The sequence below is a fragment of the Salvelinus sp. IW2-2015 genome, linkage group LG33 (genome assembly GCF_002910315.2).
Source record: "Salvelinus sp. IW2-2015 linkage group LG33, ASM291031v2, whole genome shotgun sequence".
NCBI classification, from domain to species: Eukaryota; Metazoa; Chordata; class Actinopteri; order Salmoniformes; family Salmonidae; genus Salvelinus; species Salvelinus sp. IW2-2015.
The window spans coordinates 15,577,349-15,587,736 of NC_036872.1; the positions used below are offsets into that span (position 1 = coordinate 15,577,349).

At 39.6% G+C, this 10,388-nt stretch overlaps 1 long non-coding RNA gene across 1 annotated transcript; it reads right to left on the reverse strand.

Moving 5' to 3' along the window:
* Window positions 1-8,274: 8,274 nt before the first annotated feature.
* On the reverse strand, window positions 8,275-9,881 carry LOC139023566 (uncharacterized). The gene is made up of 3 exons (XR_011474705.1): window positions 9,729-9,881; window positions 9,206-9,279; window positions 8,275-8,776 (listed from the first exon to the last, which is right to left on the reverse strand). It is a non-coding gene; the product is annotated as an uncharacterized lncRNA (long non-coding RNA).
* Window positions 9,882-10,388: the final 507 nt, after the last annotated feature.

The following is a 10,388-nucleotide window of genomic DNA, read 5'->3' on the forward strand; positions in this document are numbered from 1 at the left end:
TCCTCTGTAATGATTTAGCTACTTGGGATTTCCTTTTTAATTTGGTCCTTAAGAAAATAACAATTCTCCTTGGTGCTGCTCATTACTGTATGGCTGCGGTGACCATTAGGAAATGAAAATAACCTTGCTCATTTATATAAAGCAAAGCATTTTAGTTAAAGGCCTCAAGGCCAAGGGTTTGAATAAAGAATGTCATTTCCAAATATAATCATACAGCTCTAAGGTTACTAGGCACCAAAGTGAAGAAATGTGCTTCTGCCAAATGAATTCCTGAATACTTGGACATCTAAATAAATTCACTCAGGGAATAAGAGATGTATGTTGTGGTCTATCAAAAACCAGAGAGCCGCAAAATGACGTATTTCATGATCTTATGAATTATGAATAACGCTCTCTATGAGTCACGTGTAATGAATAACAAACACTGCATACTATACATACAATGGAATTTTATAAGGAACTATAAGCCGTTGTGAATGCTCATAACAAGTCTTAAAGGCACTATTCATAATATATTTACATACAGGTGTGTCAAAGAGAGTGTCACCATAATATTGTCATTTTCATGAAGAATTGTGATCACTTTATAATCATCACGCTTAAATGAAACTTAAATTAAAATCAACAAACTTGATTTTTAATTTTAATTTTTTATGTGTCTTTTCAAATATCGCTCGACACAGATTTTGGACCGGGCTTATAAAAATGGTGGTCTACTAGCCCGGCTGGCCAGTGTCAAATTCCTTAAATTCCACCCCTGATTTTGAAGGATTCTATACAGTAAAACATGAAATACAGAACTTGTAACAGAAGGTAGAAAGTAGAGTCATTCTTTCATAACAGACAAACTAACGTACACATATTTCAATGATATAATCTCACAACAGAGTGTCACTTACTCCAAACATAAATGCACTAGAATGGTATCCCAAAAGTAATTGGGTGAGACCAATGTCCAGTGTTCGCTAGATGGATGGGTTACGAAATTGCATCGAGCGCACCCTCAGATCCAGGGTGGACTGTTTAAATCAAGCAGTGGTCACACTTGGTGTGTACATCACCACTGAGGCATGGTGAGCAATGAGACGCTTGTACAAGGCCCCTGCCTGCCCGTCGCAGGGCTGGACTGCTGAGGCCCGTGGGCTGCCTAATCAAATCTGAAACCATCACATTTACTTGGCTCTCAGGCAGCTATGCATGCAAAAAAAACTGACTAGGCTACATAACCAATCACACCCTCATGGCCCTTAAAGACAGCCATTAGAGAAGGATTATAAACGAATACACGGATGGATCATATTTGATTTGTCTCTTTTAGTTTCCCTCTATAACCATAGGAACCATGCTTGCAGTTACTATTGAGCTGAGGAAAGTTAGAAACATAACCTGACAGTGAAATCTCATGATGATGTATTATAAAACAAAACCATGTGTTACATGAATGTGGAGCAACTGTAGTCTCCACTAAAAGATAGCCAATGCCTCAAACCCTGAACATAATATTGATAATAGTGTATATTTTGCTTGGCCAACCCAAAGTTGAGCTGTTATTGCCTGGTCTGAATGGGAAAGATGTAAGCCTCTTATTCATTACCATACAAGTTAATAGTTTCCATTGATGGAGATTTGGGCCATACAAACTTCATTAGGCAAGCTTGAGCAATGATCATGATAAAGTGCAGAGTCCTAATTAAAATGCTTAAGCATTACAGTGTTTTAAACATGACAATAAATATAACAGGAGGCCCAAAATGTATCACATGCTGTAGAGGGCAGACTTCCAGAGAAACTGTAAGGGATGTAATGAAAATATGTCTGAATATATGAGATCCACCATGAAACAGCGGTCAACTGTATTGTGTAACATCCTTTTAACCTTAATTCTATACCCCCAAAGATACTATAAACCCAATATTGCCACATTGACTCTGAAAGAATGTTTACCTTTCTCAGTATTGGATTAGTAGAAGCCTGTATGTAAATAATGGTCATGCGGGAAAAATCTTTGCATTATTCTTTGAATTCAATTGAACAGATCAGTGATACACACAAATCTCCCAAATTGAAGGAAAATGATATATGTTGCTACATTAGCTTCCTGTAAACTGGTATTATTTATTTGAACTATAATCCTGTCATTTTTTAAACTGGGTTGTACCTGGTTTGTATCTACTCTGCTCATTTTGTGAATATGTTTAACCAATCACATGAGTTTGTTTGGGGTCTTTCTCTAGATGGAGAACAGCAATAAATTGTAACTCAATGTAACAAAGCACTTTATACATCCGCAGTTAAATTAATACCATTAGTTATCCAGGTTGTATGAATACACATAGATAATATAGTAGAAGAGCACTTTGTTTTACCCACTGGTTTGACCTTGTCTTTTTCCTTCATAAAACATGTCCATAAAGACCCAGTCAACATTCCACATCATAATGTGATGTCAGCCGGGTTACTGTATTCATTTCTAGCCTCGCCAATCTTTTAATGCATGTACTGTGGCGACTTCCAAGAGCATTTGTTTCTCTGAAGATCAAAATAAAACAGGGTTTTTGAAACAGTCTCCCGAGAGGAGCATTGATTCCGTAATGAATGCAAGGGCAGAGAAAAATGGATTTCTTCCTTTAGATGTGTCTCTATATCTCTCCTTTAACATCTCTGCAGCACTGCATTGCATTTGATTGCACATTGAGAAGGAGAAAATCTTTGCATCTCTATAAAATATTCATTTGAGTGGATGTGAAACAGTGCTCTGTGGATGGGCTTGGGGAACGGGGAAAATACTTAAAGATTTGGCGGATTGAATAGATGAAAACAGATCATGGATTTAGTGGTAATAGGAAGAGGGAAGTATGTGCATTTTTTCATCTACAAAACATGATCAGTTTTATATTAATCGTGTGGCCGCTGAAGTTTTGTTGTGTCATCCTGTTGTGTTTGGAGGCAGATTTATTTTATTATTTTGAGTGTATGTACAGTTAGATACCGTATTCTTTAAATTGTAGAAGGATTATAGCTAGAAGCCTTAGGGCATTTAAGCTGAGGCTATAGTCAATTCTGATGTGCTTCATTTATCCACGTTGCTAATTCTGTTTTTACAACGGAATTCACACATTTTCATTCCCGAAACAATGCCCCACATTGCCCCACATTCACTCATTAAAGCATATTTTCAGTCAAAAAAGACATAATCACAAATTGATTTTAATGCCTGGCTTTTAACGTGCCTTAATATGTGTTAATTGGGTAATAATTAAGATGGATTTTTATATGCAAAACGTAATCAAATCAATTTGGAGTTTCCAGTCAATGGCCATAATTAAAAGGAATCACATTTACATCATCTGACAAAGGGAAACATATGAGTTTGTGATTGGATAATGAAAGCTGTGGTGTATTGTCTCCAGGGTATGGGTTTAGGCTACTAAATGGTAAAACGTTATTCTGCTCTTGATATATATTTGGATGAGAAATACCTGGTGACAACGTGTTTGATGTGTTTCAGTCAGTGGTGTAGCTCTTAGACGTGATTGACATATGTATAATCCCATTGTTATTCATCACAAAATGTAAGACATAAGGGGCGGGAGGTAGCCTAGTGGTTAGAGYGTTGGACTAGTAACCGAAAGTTTGCAAGATTGAATCCCCGAGCTGACAAGGTAAACATCGGTCATTCTGCCCCTGAACAAGGCAGTTAACCCACTGTTCCTAGGCCTACATTGAAAATAAGAATATGTTCTTAACTGACTTGCCTAGTTAAATAATGGTAAAACAAATAAATAATATTAACTAATATTTCACGTCTCAAGGCTGAACTAACTCACTACATATAAGTATTCTATTCATCTTCCATTCATTAATTTCACAATTAAATCATTACGCCGTAATTACACATAAGAAATCAATTGGTTTTACTATGCTCTATAATTAGGGTGAACTTTTGTACACATTTAACTTGTTTGGATTGTGTTTAGGGAGTACCAGAAGGTGTCACTGTTCATGCAACACTACCAGAAAGTTCATGCATCAGAGGAGCATGGAATCACTCCCTCGTAAGAGTCTGCGGTCCATTGGATCATGTGGCACTCTCTCAAAATAAATCAAAACGTCATACAGATAGTATAGGTAAATATATAGCAGGTAAGGTGGCATACAAAATGCATAAATGACTGTTGAAATAAATAATGAGAACTAATCAACGAGGAAGTTTGCATATGCATGTACAGGAATTCTGATTCCTTTTAAACTAAATGAATAGGATATGCTACTGTATTTCCGTTGAATATAGTGTAAATCATAGAAATTATGGTATTAATCATACCAACGTGGGATCCACAGGGCTGCCTCTCAGGCAGGGTGGTGTGGGCTGGAGAGACAGGAACAGTGTGCACCTAGAGAGATAGCTGGAGCTTGTCAAATCAATAATACTGCTTGCTTGGTATCTTCAAAGATGACTAGATGACAAACATGTCTGTCAGAGCTGTGCCAATATAGTTTAGGGCCTCTCGTGATGGGGCATACACCCAATGACAGAAGCAGGTCATTTCCGCTCCCTGGCACCATAAATCGAGCGTCTGGCCCCTGTCCGAATGCTGATGCTGCAGAACACCACACGCAGAGGGCCTGTCTGTACACCATGAGCTACTGCACTGTCGCCATGGCATACTGCACAGTCCACACTTCTTCCCTCCCTCCCTCTATCTCTTGCTCTCTCAACAGCTACCACAGCAACACCTGTGTAATTCAAGACAATCCACATGTTTTCACAAACTACAGTGCTTGTTATCACTTCTTGGATGTTCTGTGTCACTAGAGGCTGGTACTTAATGCTGTTAGTTGTACAGTGTCAACAAATGTTGTAAAACCCATAGAGGGCTTGCAGTTCACGTACGACGCCTTCTGGCGGCCATGTTGGAAGACCACCGCCTGAGTTCTTCTGACAACAACAGCTGAGTAGCAACCAACAACGGCATGATAGCAGTGCCTAAAACTAGTTGATTCATCACCACGGTCATTTTCTGTGCAGTATTTGGCTGCTCTAGCAAGGCAGAAAAGACAACAGGGATTTTTTTTTAAAGATTCCCCGCAATCATGAAACACCATTGTTGACACCAAGGAGATAAGACTCAAGAACTGTCGGATAAGTGAAGAAACCTTTTTGCCCGTCAAGCCCTAAATTCAGACAGCTGTCAGTACATGGTCTGCAACTATCATTTTATCACTGATAAGTCAAGTCTGTTCGATTTTGAGTTAAGCTGTTATTCTAACCAGGTGTTAACAACAACACTAAGTTAGCCAGAATTAGCTAGCTAGATAGCTTGTAGTGTAGCTATTAGCATGTGTCATGTGAGTTTCAAGTTTTGGGGAAGCTATTTTTTCACCATAAAAATGCACCTTTATTACAAAGAATTACATGCATCTATCATCGCATTTGCAGCCTTATGTAAACCTACTATTCCTAATATCATGAGTAGATTGGATAGTCATAATGCAGGCTATCAATGAGTGCGTAGTGGAATGGGCCTATAGGCAATATCAGAGACTATTATTTCCTTTGCACAGGAAAAATGTGGCCTTTGATAAACATGTCATACACTTCTACTATACTTTTGACTGGAGACATTATTAGCACAATATTTTTTAATACAATGGTAGCCTAGGTCTTCTCTTCTGAAAACAGATGAATAAAAATGACCTTGTCTTGAATTTGAGGTTTATTATCTATGCATAGTCACATTATCCTTACCTCCTGTACAAGCATTTCACTACATCCGCAATAACATCTGCTAAACATGTGTATGTGACCAATACAATTACATTTGATGTACAAATTACCTCAACTAACCTGTACCCCCGCACATTTACTCGGTACTGGTACCCCCCTGTATATAGCCTCGTTATTGTTATTTTATTGTGTTGCTTTTTATTAAATCTTTTACTTTAGTTTATTTAGTAAATATTTTCTTAACTCTATTTCTTGAACTGTATTGTTGGTTAAGGGCTTGTAAGTAAGCATTTCACAGTAAGGTCTACCTACAGCTGTTGTAGTCAGCGCATGTGACAAATACACTTTGATTTGATGTAACCACGTAATCTAGGCCTATGAAAAAAAAAAAGAACCAGCTTTTGTTAAATTAATGTGAAGTTAATTGTTTTGCATTTTAGTTAAGCCTAACCCCCTTCCTTACCTTAACCTAATTCTCCGAACCTGCTACGTTAATTCTCCTAGCCGGCAGCGTAAATTCTCCTAATCTGCTACGAAAGTCAAATGAATTTAATTTGACAAAAGCTGGATCCCTTATAGCCACGACCATGAAAAGGGGAGACACAAATTATACAATGAGGTCCATTATCCATTATTATATATATTCTTGTAGCAAATGTATATTAAAAAAACTGAAATACCTTATTTACACAAGTATTCAGACCCTTTACTATGAGACGAAATTGATCTCAGGTGCATCCTGTTTCCATTGATCATCCTTGAGATGTTTCTACAACTTGATTGGAGTCCATCTGTGATAAATTCAAATGTTTGGACATGATTTGGAATTGCACACACCTGTCTATATAATGTCGCAAAGTTGACAGTGCATGTCAGAGCAAAAACCAAGACATTAAGTCGAAGGAATTGTCTGTAGAGCTCGGAGACAGGATTGTGTTGAGGCACAGATCTGCGGAAGGGTACCAAAACCTTTCTGCATCAATGAAGGTCCCCAAGAGCACAGTTGCCTTCATCATTCTTAAATGGCAGATGTTTGGAATCACCAATACTCTTCCTAGAGCTGGTCGCCCGGCCAAACTGGGCAATCAGGGGAGAAGGTCCTTGGTCAGGGAGGTGACCAAGAACCCAATGGTCACTCTGACAGAGCTCCAGAGTTCCTCTGTGGAGATGGGAGAACCTTCCAGAAGGACAACCATCTTTGCAGCACTCCACCAATCACTATGGTAGAGTGGCCAGACGGAAGCCACTCCTCAGTAAAAGGCACATGACAACCCGCTTGAAGTTTGCCAAAAGGCCCCTAAAGACTCTCAGACCACGAGGAACAAGATTCTCTGGTCTGATGAAACCAAGATTGAACTCTTTGGCCTGAATGCCAAGTGTCACGTCTTTTTGAAACCTGGCACCATCCCTAAAGTGAAGCATGGTGGTGGCAGCATCATTCAACGGCAGGGACTGGGAGACTAGTCAGGATCGAGGGAACGATGAACCGAGCAAAAGACAGCGAGATCCTTGATAAAAACCTGCTCCAGAGTGGAGCACTCATGCCCTCAGACTGGGGAGAAGGTTCACCTTCCAACATGACAACGACCCTTGAGTGGCCCAGACAGATCCCGAACCCGGTCGAACATCTCTGGAGACCTGAAAATAGCTGTGCAATGACGCTCCCCATCCAACCTGACAGAGCTTGAGAGGATCTGCAGAGGAGAATGGGAGAAACTTCCCAAATACAGGTGTGCCAAGCTTGTAGTGTCATACCCAAGAAGACTCGAGGCTGTAATCACTGCCAAAGGTTCTTCAACAAAGTAGTGAGTAAAGGGTCTGAATACTTATGTAAATATGATATTTCAGTTTTAAAAAATKTAATACATTTGCTAAAGTTTTTAAAAATCCCTTTTGCCTTCCCATCATGTAGTATTGATGTTTTAAGCTAAGGATCCCATTTCCTGTTTCCAGACATTTCATCACCAAGATTATAAGTGTTGGATTTGCACTAAACAATTTAATGTCAGCACAAGGCATGTACAACATCTAGCATAACGAATAGCCTCATATAAATTGTCTACTGGCATTGTTTTTAAATTGAGAATATAGCTCAACAATATGTAAACAATGTGTGAGTTAAGATGTTCTCTGGTTCAGATGCACAATGTCAAGGGGTGCATTGCAAATGCCCATAAGGCTAATGCCATCATACTGTAGGCCAGTGTTTTTCAACTCCGGTCCTTGAGTACCCCCAACAGTACACAGTTTTATTGTAGCCCCGGACAAGCACACCTGAATCAACTTATCAACTAATCATCAGGCCCTCAATCAGATGAATCAGGTATGTTTGTCCAGAGCTGCAACAAAAATGTGTGCTATTGGGGGTACTCAAGGACGGGAGTTGGGAACCACTGCTGTAGGTCTATGACTGCATTGGCTTTCCATGCCATTATCAGCTGCAAAATGGGCTCACATGGCTGATGCTGTATCTTGAAAAAAAAGCGTGACAATCCAAAAAAAAAAATGGACAGCTTACAACTGAACAAAAACGTAGGTCGTGCTCATTTGAGAATACAACAGAGACAAATTCCTTTACCCTCTTTATTGCAGGATTGTGAGCTGTGGTTAATCGACATTGACACTAGTTCATCTTGAATAATATAGTTTTAAGTTAACAATTATAACTTATTTCTTTGTAAAAAAAAAAAGTGTACTTTTTAGTGATATCCAATTGGTAGTTACAGTCTTGTCCCATCGCTGCAACTCCCGTACGGACTCGTGAGAAGTGAAGGTTGAAAGCATCCTTCGAAACACAACCCTGCCATGCTGCACATGTTCTTGACACACTGTTTGCTTAACCCAGAAGCCAGCCGCACCAATGTGTCTGAGGAAACACCATACTGGCCTGGCACAGGGAGTTGCTAGACACTGGGCCAATTGTGCATGTGCGCCACCTCATTGGTCTCCCGGTCGCGGCGACACAGCCTGGGATCAAACCTGGGTCTGTAGTGACGCCTCTAGCACTGCGATGCAGTGCCTTAGACCGCTACGCCACTCGGGAGGCCCCTTAAGTTAACAAATAAAACAAGTTTAAACACTTCACTTCGAAGAATCAACACTTTCATATCATGTCAAAGTGTACAAGTAAGCTAACTCATATATAAAGGTTACACATCTTATCAACAAGTATGCTATTATTACTAAAGCATAATTTCAGGTGAACCAAAAAAAAGTAATTACCAGAGGTGGCCAACCTCACTCCACTGATCCCTAAACTACTGGTTGAGCAGACTTCTGTTCCAGCCTAGCAATAGGACACTTGATTATCAACTAATTAGGTTTGATACAGTCAATCAGGTGTGTTAGTTATGGGCTGGAACAGAAGCCTGCACACCCAGCAGAGTTGGCCTGCTCCAGTTGTAATAGGTTTATACATTGTTGACAAAACTTGCTAACAATATAATCACATATAATCCATGGTATACTAGGATTTACCTTTATTCTCTTGGGACATTCATTGGGACCTCTTCATCCGCAGACAGGGTTTCACAGCTCTCTGTATCTGACAACTGAAAACATCACAAAGAAACAGGCTGCATTATACTCAAATTAGACAGCACTGAATATTATGTTTCTATATCTCTCTGTCCTCATAGTTTCTCGCTAGGGATTGGAACTGGAGAATATTTTCATAACGTCCTCCCACAAAGTTACCTGCCTTATCCAGAGTAGCCTACTATCCTTTCTGACAGCTGGAACTGCTAGCTTTCACCCTCTGTTAGTTAGCTAGCTACCTAGCCACAAATACGTTTTGAGTTACAAAAATAAATACATCAAGATAGGTAGCTAACTAGCTAATATTAAGTCAGCAAGTTGGTAATATTTAATTAACTTGGCTACTGTAGCTATATTGTATGTAAAGTTAGCTAGCTAGCAAACACATTACATTAGCAGATCATTTGAGTTAGGTTGCACACAAAGTTCCTGTAGCTATCATTTTCAAAATAAATGTATTTACTTGAATAGGTTCGCTCAATGCCTCCGTTTTCTGGGTCCTTAGAAAAACAAAATAATGGGCAATCTTCCCGAAGTTTCCAGTGATAGCAGAACACAGCCAGCCATTTGGACTATTGGAGGACTTCCAACATGGCTCCTGGTGCGGTTGCTAGGTGGTTTGTGACGCAACTGCAAGCCCTCTATTGTGTGCAATTATAAACTGGGTAGTTCGAGCTGAATGCTGATTGGCTGACAGCCGTGTTATGTCAGATGTATACCACTGGTATGACAAAACGTTTATTTTAACTGCTCTAAATATGCTGGTAACCAGTTTATAATAGCAATAAGGCACCTCGGGGGTTTGTGGTATATGGCCAATATACCACGGCTAAGGGCTGTATCCAGGCACTCCTTGTTGCGTTGTGCATAAGAATAGCCCTTAGCTATGGTATATTGGCCATATACCACACCCCCTCACGCCTTATTGCTTAAATATACTCCTCAGCTATGGTGAATATCTCTCACCAGGAGTACAGTAGTATATAACAATATCTTGCAGAACATCCATAGTCTGTCTTTTCTGGGATTCTGAATAGTGCTTGTGACATGAGCTGTCTTCTGTGTTGGCAGTGAGGCTAAGCAGCTACCACATCACACCACAGCAGAAATAAAGTGTGGAACA